The sequence below is a fragment of the Astatotilapia calliptera genome, chromosome 7 (assembly GCF_900246225.1).
Source record: "Astatotilapia calliptera chromosome 7, fAstCal1.2, whole genome shotgun sequence".
NCBI lineage: Eukaryota > Metazoa > Chordata > Actinopteri > Cichliformes > Cichlidae > Astatotilapia > Astatotilapia calliptera.
Genome location: NC_039308.1, coordinates 34,837,923 through 34,848,358, shown reverse-complemented (window position 1 = coordinate 34,848,358; position 10,436 = coordinate 34,837,923). Strand labels below are relative to the sequence as shown.

The 10,436-nt window shown below is 39.6% G+C and overlaps 1 long non-coding RNA gene across 2 annotated transcripts; it reads left to right on the top strand.

The window, feature by feature from the left end:
• Positions 1–447: 447 nt before the first annotated feature.
• Positions 448–6,425, top strand: LOC113026068 (uncharacterized). Of its 2 annotated transcripts, XR_003272866.1 has the most exons (4): positions 448–1,345; positions 1,450–1,541; positions 1,872–1,910; positions 6,302–6,425. It is a non-coding gene; the product is annotated as an uncharacterized LOC113026068 (long non-coding RNA). The 2 variants fall into 2 exon arrangements; XR_003272865.1 differs by having other exon boundaries at positions 454–1,541.
• The last annotated feature ends 4,011 nt before the right edge of the window (positions 6,426–10,436 follow it).

Here is a 10,436-nt window from a genome sequence, read left to right as displayed (position 1 = left end):
GGCAACAAATAAGCCTTTATGTTGTTCCTGCACCTGTGTGTGTGTGTGTGTGTTTTCCTGGCATTTTCTCTGTGAGAGCAACCCGCACATGCAGGGTGTAATTTGCAGAAATAGGCCAGTCATTTTATACCTGCAGGCTGTGGGCTGCACAAAGAGAGAGAGAGAGAGAGAGAGAGAGAGAGAGAGAGAGAGAGAGAGAGAGAGAGAGAATTACAAAGTATTTCCAGAGTAGAGAGTTTTGGTACTCTTGTAGTTTTAAGTGGTGACCCATAGGGGGGTTACCGTACAGGTCAAACACTGCACTTGTTTCATTGCAAACTCTAATGAAAAGACAACGCAGAACATCAAGATTCATGCATTCATGGAGGGACATGAGCATAGACTGAGATGCACTAAAAGTGATTATACAATGAGTTGTAAAAAAACAAAGAATAAATCTATATTATTATTAAATAATACACAACATATTTAAAAGATTTATATTTTTTAAAAGTTGTATTTGACTGGATTCAAGCACAAAAGAGTTAGCAAACTCCGGAGGGGGCAAGAAGGAATAACCTTTTCCTTCCTCAATTAGCCCAATTAATCCAAATCAAACTAGCCAATCACCGCGCCAATCAATCAGCGAAACAAACCCGATTTTTCTTGGAGATTTATTTATTTTCCTGTGGATTTTCCGCTCTCTCCTGAAGCAGCGGCGGCAGCAGCAGCTCGGCGCTCGGCTCAGTGGTGTTAAACGAGACTGTAAGCTAGGTGGCCGCACGATCACATTTATCGCGCCGAAGCTGTGCCAGACGCACATGGGATCCGTCCTGCTTACCGGGGGATCTTCAGCACCGGCAGCCGAGCGGAGGGCACCGTCAGCCCGGTCAGGAGGAGCGCTCAGCCTGCCTGGACTCTTCCGCTGACGCAAAACAAACGCACAGACACACACACACAAACACACACACGCAGAACAAACACTACACATTTCGGAGGTGATATTCTTCCTTCCTGAGACACAAAGTGTTATTTAATTATATCGTATGCGAGCCTGACAGTCAGCCGCGGCGGACAAACTGCGTGTTAGCGCGGGGAGGTCGGACTTGTTTGGCAGGGGAAACACTGAAACACACGCGAAAAGACTCCCGTTCTGTCGCCCCCCTTCTTTTATTTCCTGTCAGTTTTTTTTCTTCTTCTTGCGATTTATTTCCTGCTGCCAAAACCAGGAACCCGGGACTGAACCCTTACTCCGAGGATGAAAGAAAACTAGATTTGCTTCGAGGCTTTGAGGTTGTTTTACTGGATTTATTTCGCTGTGGAGGAAAAGCGATCCGGGAGCGGAGCGGTGCGCAAAAAAGCCGAGGTCTTCCTCCTCTCTTCTCTCCGTCCTTTCTATCTCTCCATCTATCAATCTGTCTACCCATCCTCTTCTATCTATCTGTCTCTCCATTTGTTTCCATGTTTTAGGTCCGTGCGATTTTGCTAAAATGCATCATCAACAGCGGATGGCAGCTTTGGGAACAGACAAGGAACTGAGTGACTTACTGGATTTCAGCGCGGTAAGGAAATCCACCTTCTTCTCTTATCGCTAATATGAATAAAATGACAGGTATCATGTGAGAGCAAGCCGTAGAGGAGAATAAAGGCGTTCTGTAGGCTTTACATCCACCACTGTTTACATTTTTAATGTATGAGTTGCACGGCACATAGCCCAGCCTGCATATTTTAGCCTTCACTCAGTCTTTTAACTATTTGCACAAAAAGTTGTGTGTTTATGTAGAGTAACTTGCAGAAAGTCAGTGCATATTGTTGGTTTTGTGTTGTTTAATTTTTTTGCTTGTGTGTGCAGAGAATTGTGATGCTGCATTAGTAATTTTGTTGTCTTATAGATGCGAAACAGCGATTTGAAAATGTTCCCAACATCCATGGTAGTATATCTCATTTTAAGTCATTTTTTCCTTCATGTGTAGCCTGATTATTGTTGTTGTTGTTGTTATTATTTTTTATCTTTCTACCCATGATAGGATTTAGTAAATGTTTTTCCTTTTTTCTATGTGACTTTCTAGGCTGCTCCATGCACTCTGCACCGTTTCGTACAGAATATTTCATGCAAATAAAAAAAAAAAAAGAAAAAAGAAAAAGGCTCGATGTTGAATCATGAACCTGCATGACAGACAGCTAGACAGCCAGCCGAGGAGAGGGAAATGTGTCATACTTTGTCCCCGCAGTGTAAATATTCCTGCAGCATTGCTGTTAAATGTCCAAACCCGCGATTGGGTTTGAAAGTGTGCGTGTGTTTTTAAAGAGAACAGCCTGAGTGGTGAACTTGACGGACAGGAAATAGAGTCCCCGCTCTCGCCCATGTTTTCTCTGCGCCTCTCCTCCTCTGGGAGCAACTTTGGTCTGAAGAGGAGGAGGAAGAGGGGGAAAAAAATCAGAAACACCCCTAAATGATGAGAGGGGAAAAAACTGACTTACATTAATCCGGTTATGAAACGTTGAGAAGCAGCATGAACATAATGGTATCATAATATCATAATAGTATTAGGGACATGGGTACAGTGATGCTGCATGACATGCAAATAGAATTTACCTGCAATGTTGTGAGTTATTATATTAATTTTAATGCTGTAAAAGCATAATATCACAGCCATGGCCTGTGCATGCAAGTGACTTAACAGGAGTGTGCTACAAATAATTTTTGATGAGAAATATATCATAAAATATACATTTTTACAGGAATGAAATGCCAAAGAGAAGATAGTGTGCCTCATGACTGACTGAATGCACAGCTGAGGCCTGCTAGAAAATCTGTTGTTAGAGCCATGCAACCTACACATTAGTGTCTTGTAATGCACTACCCTTTTTTATTATTTGAGTGCAACATGTTGATAAGAACTTGTGCATCAACTCATACAAGTTAACCCCTGTTGCATTTTTTTTAGATTTAATAACTTCATACACACATCAGAATATGTCTATAGAAAAATTGTAATTATAGAACACACACTCTCTTAGCTAAGTAGGTCTCTATTTACCATGTTTACAGCAGAACTATCGTTAAAGTCCATGTAGAAGAATAAGAAGTGCCCAAAGTCGACGGAAATCACGACTAATTTCCAGTTTAGTGGCACACACAACATATTCAATTACTTTGGGAATAGTGGCATATATTTAAAAAGAAGCAAAATAAAAGGCTCAAATTATTTTACAAATTTTAATCCTGTACAATGGTTAACTGAATATTTTAAATATGATATATTTGATTAAATAAAGTAAAATAAAATAGACTCAGTAAATTGATTTATAATTCCAATGGCAAGGAGATGCTGCTGTGATACAAATATTCTTCATAGTGCTATTATATCTAGTAAGCCGGGTTATATTATAAATGGTATAAAAGGTTGTTTAGATATTATATCATAGGTGCAAAATGCCGAAAAGTTCAATCAGAAGTTAAATTATGCACAAAAGTAGAAAAATAATTATTGTCCTTAAGAGATAATGCATTAATATTAAAGGCATTTTCCCTGGTTTAAAAACTGAACAGGTTTTTAAGATATGTCAATCAGCCCGTCTTAATTTGAAAAAAAAAATTCAAACAAAGGAGGGCAGCAGCAGCTAAAATGTGTCTCCGCTCATTATAAACGCAGACTGAACATTAATTTATTCAATCATCTGTCCTTACACGCCCACAAGCTGACACCAGCAGCTCAAAGCAGTTAGACTGGGATATCGATAGACCCGCTAATAGTCCGAGTTAGATCGTTTATCTCCCCAACGCTTGTTTTCCCTCTTTATTTGTCGCAGCTGTGAGAGAGATTGAATACACAAGCAAGCAACCTCCTTGTTCGGCAGACGCACTTCCAGGCCCAGCAAGCAGCATTAAGAACAGTGATGGATCAAGTGTTCGCTGCTTTGGGTCAGGGTTTAATTTATCAGAATTCTGGTTGATCTGAAATAAAACCAAAAGCCTCTCGAACGCCTTGACTTAGTACAGTCTTGTACCGTCTGTAAGTGTGAAGCTCGGAGTGTGTTTGCGGTCAACCATGCCAACACACGGGCCTGATGTTCATCCAGAGGGGTTATCTGTGAGGGTCAGATGTCTCACTTTGATAGCGTGAAGTGTTCTGTTGTAAAGCTTTACAGTAGCTCATCTCGAAGCACGGCAGGAATCAGTATTCAGCTTCAGTCTGTCTTAACGTGGGCTTGATTTTCCTGTAGATGTGTAGAGCAGATGGTGACTAGTTCTGATGATTATCTCATATGTTTAAGTCAGATATGAAGTAGATATGAAGTGTTTCATTCCAAAATAAGCCATCCAACATTTGGCAAAAGTGACACTTTAGAATGAAAACATATTTTTCACCAAGGTGAGCAGGCGATATAAGTGGTCCTGTTTATTTTTCACAGATGCTGAAAGAGGAATTTGATTTCTCTCCGCTTCACAAAAATAATCCCACAGTGTTTTGGAACACCAAGTCTTCATTTCAGTGTTTAGCTCTGAGCTGGGATTCTCTGATTAGGATTGAGTGCAGACCTAAATGTGTCCATAGCATCAAGTGGAAAACAGAGAAGGGCCAAAACCTTGCATCAAGAGGTGCTGACCAAAGTCAGGAATCTGATTTCTTGACTAAAACTCCAAAATAAAAACTTGTACATTGAATTTTACTTTTAATATCAGTGCCTTTGATTCCCTTTTTAAATTAGGATATGACATCATTCTGTAGATGATTTTATTTTGAATTATTTAATTATTTTACAGCAGCCAATAAAATTCAATCAGCACGATACCTAAGAACATTACATTTTCTTGTACCTCTCCTGAGGTTGACTGCAAATAATTTATTTTTTCTTATATAAAAGTGCATAAAGACAGGATTACTTTGAGTTCAATTTTCTTCTAAAATTTACACTTGCATTGGTTCTCTAAATTTCTATATATTTAAAAATGTTACTCTCTAAAGGACTTGAACGTTAGGGACTTGATCTGGACTTGGAGTGGGAACTTTGATTTAAGATACTGACTTCTGGACTCCCCTCTTCCCATGACTTGGAACTTTCATGTTTTGATGAAGGACTGGATTTGGGATTTGAGTTTTCACTTGTTGGACTTACGTCATCTTCTCATGATTAGGAACTTGCCTGTCTCAACATTGGACTGTTGACATGTTTGTTATGATGTGAAATATCTTCTCTGCAGGACTTGACCCTTACTCATCTTAACTCTGGGATCTTTTGACCTTGCATTGGGACTTGGCTTTTAACTTTTTGGAACATGACCTTTGACCCCTGGAACTTGCACATTTTGATGAAGGACTCGACCGTTTCACAAAATAATTCATAACATATTGCTCTTGATTTGGGATATGATTTTTCATTTGTTCGAGTGCACTTGCCCTGGACTTGCTTATCTTCTCATGGACAGGACTTAGACCTTGCTTGTCTTTACTTGGGACATGACTATGATTGCATCGATTTGGGTCTTTTGACTTACTGGAGCTTTACACTTGACCTTTGTTGGATTTAAACATGACCCTGGATTTACCTGCCAGTCTTGATGTAGGACTTGACTTGGACATGTTAGTCTTGATATGGGTGTTGTTGCCCATATGTGCACATGCGTGACCTGGGACTTGTTTGTCTTCACTTGGGACTTGACTATAAATTTCTTGGCATTGTTTTGGATCTTGACATTTAACTTCCTTGACCTCTCCTGGGATATGACCCTGGACATACCAGTTAGTTACAAAATTGTTTTGCAAAACTGCATCTTTTTTTTCCTTAAAAAACAAAACAAACGGCATAAAATTCTTGGAAAGATGCATACATTGGTTTAATTTTCCTTACAGAGTTCCTGAAGTTCTTGTATAGCAATGAGAACTTCTGTGACAACTTTGACTTCTTGAAAAACAAATGGGGCATTTCTCAAAGTCAAGTGTTTGGCACTTGAACAGATGTATCTTATTAGTATTAAATCAACCAATACCCAGCCCTAGTCACTTTGGACACTTTCCTTGGTAACATCCACACAAAGATTCCTTCCAAAACAAGACATCATGCATTTAAAAAACAGACAGTATACCCTATGGAGAAAAAAAAAAAAGGGGGGGGGAGTACATGTTACCATTAAATTTATGACATTTCCTAATAAGACCATAATGAGATGAGGGGCTGACAGCTCTCAGCCAAATGTTGGATTGGCGTTTTGGAATGAAGCTTTTCACATGTAGCTGCATTGACGTTTCTGTAGAGATGTGTCTTGCTGTGTGCAGTGTCAGTGCTCTCGGAGGTAATGTGCACTCTGTTTGTCTTGTAGATGTTTTCCCCTCCTGTTAGCAGTGGAAAGAACGGGCCAACCTCCCTGGGGAGCGGACATTTCTCCGGCTCAAGTACGTCAGCTTTCTCTTTTTTTGTTTTTCCTCCCTCACTTCATCATCTTCTTTTTCTTCTTTTTCTCCTTCTTCTTCTGCTCTTTTCCTCAGCCTCCTCCTCTCCTTCCTCTTACACCTGCTCACTGCTGCTTTGTTTGCTGTTTGAATTTTCTAATGTGGGTAACAGTGTTCAATACGTGGATATGCAGTTTTTGGTTTTTATGCTGTGTTGCATTGTGGGTTACTTTATATTTCAAGCGGACTTGAAAGCCAAATGAGATTTGGCTTGACGATTTAAGAACACAGCTTACTCATACTGTTTATATTTTTACATTACTCGTATTGTGTACAAACAATAACATTGCTTGGTTTGATTATATGACTTTGAATATCCTTAAATCTGTCTCATAATACTTTCCTACATTGTTTGTAGAAAAATGGTCTCCGTATTATGTATTTTATTTAAACAACAAAAAACAAATCACCCAGTTTCTTGAATCCGGGGACATTGTTGTTTTTAACATTATTCAAAAAAGAGGAAGTAGATAATTCTCGAGTTAACTCACAATATTGAATTTTATTTTTATTGCCGCTTTATTTCACATTATATAAGTATATGAATGCCAATCTTGGATAAACGGTGATGTAATTTTTCTGACTTTTTTGGGAGGGGGGTCCCATCTGTGTTTCAGCTGCTCAGGTTCATTCCTGAAGGACACTTCCTGTTTTTCTGGTTTGCCGCAGTCGTTCTTTCCTTCCTGTGTTGTGGAGATCAGTTTGCTTTGTTTTGCTACGCGCTGGTAGTGTTTGTGTCAAACAGGCACGGTTTGGCTTCGTCAGCGGTGGAATGTGGTGGCTCCAACTTGAAAATGTGGATATTGATAATGCTGATTCATAATGTTGTGTCTGGCTTTTACCCTCAGTTCAGTCTGATAAAGTGTTTTAATTCATTCAATCAACCATTTATTCAGTTTTGTTAAGGAGTCTGTGTTTCATTCATTCAGCAGGTCAGTGATTAAATATGGCACACAGTCACTGAGTGCATCAGCGAGGTTGTAAACTGGTCAGAGAGTGAGTCGGTGAGTCTTTAGGTATGTCATGTTATTGATTCATTCATCCAGCCAGGCAGTTATATTCTTAGTAGGAAGTACTTCAGAGGGTTGGGTGTTATTTAAAAGTTTTTCACTCAGCCAGCGTCAGTTCATTAATGGGCGACTGCCAATATATCCTCAGTGATGTGTCTGCTGTGCATCATCCCTAACCCCCTGCATATATACGCTCAGAGAAGTAAATACAAACCACCCATTACTTTTTTGTTTCAAACTGATCGATAGATACCTTTTAGCCACTACATGAAAAAGCATGAGGTGATAACACATGTTTATTAAATGATCAGTTGCACAACCTGCAACTTGTATGGTGCTAGTAACACCATGCTGACCTAGGGAATGTGGACTTCCACGCTGGCACACTTCCACACATTTACCTGTACTGAACATCAGCCATAAAATGCCAGGTCACCACAGCTACATTTTCTAGTGTGTAAACCTCTCCACTATTCCCCGACACAAAAAAAAAAAAAAATGAAAGAAGCATCACCTTGTAGCACTGCTCAGCTATTGCACTTATCACAGAGTTTAATTTTCAAGGAGTTAAACCAGAAAACTGGCGAAATTAAATTGTGCAAAAAAATGTGTTAACTGAACCGTTAAGTTAGCAGTTGATTTATGTTAAAGTAGTGCTAAAGTTTTGATTAAGTAGTAATACTATTCTGTCATCCTAAAGTTAATTCAGCCTCTTAGATTTATGGTGATCCGCTGATGACAAGGCAGTCAGGAATATCAACCTCCACGCAGAGACTCATTTATTTGAACATAACCTAGTCGTCAGGAGTCCTGCTTCCACAAGGGTTCATTTTAGAACGTGATGCTTCCAAAGACACAGCGACTACTGCCATGGCCAAGTCTTTAAGAGCTCTCAGCCGCACGTACCTAAAGAGAAGACAAGCCTCAGTAATAGACTGCATAGGCAGAGAATACAATACATAATGACCATAACTCACTCAGTTTACTTTGATAGTTTCGCGTTCATAGCATGTTCTCGCATCTGAAACGTCTACACTCTGGACTTGAATCATCGATGCTGTTTGTCAACTTGACTTTAGTGAGGTGCAGAATTAAAAGAGAAAATTGAAAAAGCAAAATATTGTGTATTCTGTCCCAGTTTGCCAGTTTTACCACTGTTACATATGACTTCTCACATTGTGTTAGCTGTAGGTTGTGTCTTTTGGGGGGCATGGCCACAGTTAGCCAGCTTAGCGTTTTAAGTTAGAGATTACAGTGTAAGTATAGTCCAGTCATTTATTGAATTTGTCACTTGGTTCTTATTATATCTGTTTTGCTCTTTGTTTTTTTGTATTCAGGATTGCTTGTTTGTTTGTTTTTTCATATGTATGGGAAGAATGGAGCTGGAGATTATTGGATTGGATCCTTTCTGAGCTGAGCATGAAGTCAAAGTTCTTGATTTACTGGCAATCTACATTGGTACCCCACCCATTGTATGAAAAGTGAGCTTTTTTCAATGTGTGTCTGGGATGACCCTTAGAGATACGGACATCTGAGCAGGATGCCTCCTGGGCTCCTAGGTGAGATGTTTCAGGTACGTCCAACCATGAGGAGACCCTGGGCCTGATCTGTCGCAGGAATACCTCGGTGTACCACCAGAAGAGGAGGAGGTGATCAGGTCCAAAGGAGGTCTAGCTATCTTTGCGTGGACTGTTGCCCTCTTGTGCAGCTCCTTCTGCTAATGAAAAGTAGAAAGATAGATAGATAGATAGATAGATAGATAGATAGATAGATAGATAGATAGATAGATAGATAGATAGATAGATAGATAGATAGATAGATAGATGGACGGGTGGTCTTAATGTATCCAAGATATATTCAGAAAGGGCTGAAATCCACTTATTGAAATTGCCTCCTGGGGATATCTAAGACCCATTCTGGCCAGATCTAAGACTGAAAGCAGATTAGGGCAATAAACTTGTACTGTAGCTGTTTTCCATGAAAATGATTCATCCATTCATTTCTGCTCCTTTGTGGTTAGCCATTACCCTGTTAAATGAGCAAAGCTATTATTTTTGTTACCAGACATCTTCTTCAGCATTACTCTTCTTCTCTTTTTTTGTTTAGCAGTTTTGAAACAGCTTCAGCCTTTGGAATGGTTGAGACTTTTGATCACATAGGCTGACATGCACATATGTAAAAACATATTTGCTCCATGATTTTATCAGTTATCTTCATGAAAAATAATGTTACTGAGGTGCTGTAATTAATTGTAATAGTATCCTTGGAAGTGCCTGCTATGCTTCTGTTCTGGTTCAGCCAATGAAGTGAAAGGATGAAAAAAGAAGGCAGATGCTGTCCTGTGCATCTTATACTGTATGTTGATAACATTTGCAATGGGTACGTAAAACAAATTTGAATTACTCAGTGAGGTGCATTCATGTTAATAAGCACACGCTCTCCACCTTTTGCCACCTCTGTGGTTGGATGCATCGTTCTTTGCTTTGAGATCACATTGTATGTTTGGGTGCATTTTCCTCATGTGTTTCACAGGATTGCATTGCGGTATGTCTGGTGTATGTTCGGCAGCATCTGCAGTGTTTATTAATCAGCCTTCAGCCACCATACCAGTAGGATACTTTCTGTTTAAAGTGTTTTCTGGAAGGTCTTCACAGAAAACAGCCGGGTCCTTTCTGTTGCTCCCGCTCCTGTTATTTGCCTCTAAACGGCGTTCGGAAGCCATTTTGTTAGTTGGCTGGAATACAGAGAGATGGCGAGGCATCTTCTTTGTTTACTGCTTCGTTGTGTGGTTGTTGTTGTTTTTGCTCCGCGGTTTCGGTGATGTTGTTTGCTCCTGTGCCGTGCATACAAATGCGAGGGAGGACGACAAATGTTACGATTTTTGGCAAAAGAAAAAAAAAGTGAATTTGTAGCGTTTTTTAGGCCTTAGGTTTGCTGCCTCAAAGTGTATCTTCATGTTAGGATTGTTGTTGTTTTTTTTCTTTTTCTTTTGATA